General features: G+C 38.0%; 1 protein-coding gene across 2 annotated transcripts in view; it reads left to right on the top strand.

Annotated features, from left to right (window-relative positions):
- LOC125036494 (substance-K receptor-like) overlaps nucleotides 1-2,500 on the top strand; it is a 191,171-nt gene that overhangs the window by 66,375 nt on the left and 122,296 nt on the right. For both annotated transcript variants that reach the window (XM_047629125.1, XM_047629124.1), the window contains exon 2: nucleotides 2,252-2,500. This exon is cut by the window's right edge and continues 748 nt beyond it. The gene's annotated coding sequence lies outside the window, so the exon portion shown is untranslated. The remainder of the gene's footprint in view (nucleotides 1-2,251) is intronic.

Here is a 2,500-nt window from a genome sequence, read left to right as displayed (position 1 = left end):
AATAAGAGAGAGAGAGCAATTATCTTGCTCCTCCATCTCCCTCGTCATCTTGCATTACACCCTGCTCCTAAATTTAACTCAATACCCAGAAACACAAACTTACACCTTGTTATGTCAGTTTTACTTACTCGAAAAAAAAACTAAACAAATCTGGTGTTTTGTGATTACGATTTCCCTTTGTATGTCTGCCTGTTTGTCACGTTCTATGTCTTTTGTCAAGTAAAGGTTTGTTTGCAATTACCTGTTGTCTCCCCAAACTTCTGGAATATCGATAAGAAAGTTTTCCTCTTTCGATAGTCGCAGTCCAAACTCTCATGAGAGAACACAGTTTCCAGACTATTTAGAAAAATCCTTTTCTGACTGTATCGTTATCATTATCTTTTTAATCTTTTGCGAAATAACCAATAAAGGAACTCTTTAAGCACAGCATTCTCATAATCTTCTCTCATTCATTCACGGTACATCAATTCAACAGATATATATCCTTCCCCTTTTCCTCCTCTGCATTATCCTGTTATCCTAGGGAGTACATCTGACCAGGAGTTTACCATGGGATCGCAGAATATTCATAAGTTTTCCTTGGTCGACACTACCTCTTGGGGAAAAGATAAAAACAAAAAAGTTGAAATCTGTGTATTTTGTTTAATTCATGGTTTTGCGTATTTGGATGCCGTAGATGTGTATGAGTATTGCAGTTCATATATCTACGGAGGTGAAGTGATTGAGGGAGAAGGGAGGAAGAACAATAAGAGAGAGAGAATAGGAGAACGAGATAGATAGATAGATAGATAGAAAGACAGATAGATAGATATATAGGTAGACAGATAGATAGACAGATAGATAGACAGATAGATAGACAGATAGACAGATAGACAGACAGATAGATAGCTAGATAGATAGATAGATAGAGAGAGAGAGAGAGAGAAAGAGAGTGAGAGAGAAACAGAGCCAGACAAACAGAAAGATATATAGACAGATAGATAGCTAGACAGTTGCATAGACACACACACACACACACACACACACACAGAGAGAGAGATAGGGAGAGAGAGAGAGAGAGAGAGAGAGAGAGAGAGAGAGAGAGAGAGAGAGAGAGAGAGAGAGAGAGAGAGAGAGAGAGAGAGAACAGAAAGAGAAAGAGAGAGAGAGAGAGAGAGAGAGAGAGAGAGAGAGAGAGAGAGAGAGCAGAAAGAGAGAGAGAGAGAGAGAGAGAGAGAGAGAGAGAGAGAGAGAGAGAGAGAGAGAGAGAGAGAGAGAGAGAGAGAGAGAGAGAGAGAGAGAGGACTTGAAAGAGACTTCCCAAGTACGTTAAATATGTAAATCTCGCTGAATCTTTTACCTGATATAAATTCCCACTCTGCAAAACATTTTTTGAGTCACTCTGATGGCACGTGTCCTGCTGTATACCGTTCTTTTATCTCACTTTGCATGATGGATTTAAAAAGTCCCCAAAAAGAGGAACATATATTGCAGCCATATAGGTCAATAGTAAAATGTTGCAAGTGATCAAAGCAGTGAATGTGCAGGATCATCGAATTTTCATTTTCCTTCCATTAAATAAAAGTTATTTATGAGGAAAATATCAATAAAGCCAAATATCATCTTTAATCTATTGCTAATTGCTGCCAAAGGGAACGCCCTGTATATCATGCACTTGTGGAAAAAATAATCGTTAAAATTAGCATAATGTGATAATATGATATATATTTATTGTCTACCATCATTATCACTTAGGAAGTTTGAACAGAAAGACGTATATCTTTCCAAATCCACAGTTTGTTTTCAGATGTTATCATTATGGACAACAAAATGATGATAATAATAACGAGAATAATTTATACATATAATGCGTTTTTTTGTTGTATTTCCGTTTAGATAAAGCTTAATTGAATCAGAAGACATTGGAAAATCCTCGAGGGGTTAATGGAAATGTCGATTGACAGTCCTGGATGTATTGGTGTTTTAAGAAAAGTAGCTGTAAATCTATTTATTTATATAGTACCAGTGTTTTCATTATATTTATACAGCTAGGACACACTTGCAGATTGTATTATGTTTTACTATTCTATATTACATAATGCCATTTTACATTGTCTTATTTTGTATCATACTATATCATATCATATTATATCATATTTCACACACACACACACACACACACACACACACACATACACTTATCTTATTTCCTTGCGAAGGAAACATTTTCAGCAAAAGACAAAAGCTAATTCCACTGTTTCCTTTCTTTCAGAAGTGGAGAGAAGACTGCCACCTCCCAGACGTCCAGCGAACCTGTGTCGAGAAATCCCTCCACAGGAAACAAATCCGCTCCTCAGAAATAAATCCCGTCACGTGTAGTCCAAGGAGAGGCGACTCGCAGAGACAGAAGCGTCGGTGAATCCCGGAGGACAATTGCAGGCGTGTGTTCACCCCCCCCCCCCCCCCCTGTTCGAGGCTGTGTATAAACTCGGGAGGATTTACAGCGGTGCAATAAATGTCT

This window comes from Penaeus chinensis, chromosome 21, assembly GCF_019202785.1.
Source record: "Penaeus chinensis breed Huanghai No. 1 chromosome 21, ASM1920278v2, whole genome shotgun sequence".
NCBI classification, from domain to species: Eukaryota; Metazoa; Arthropoda; class Malacostraca; order Decapoda; family Penaeidae; genus Penaeus; species Penaeus chinensis.
Note: the sequence above shows the minus strand (reverse complement) of the source record. Positions and strands in the feature narration are given on the sequence as shown.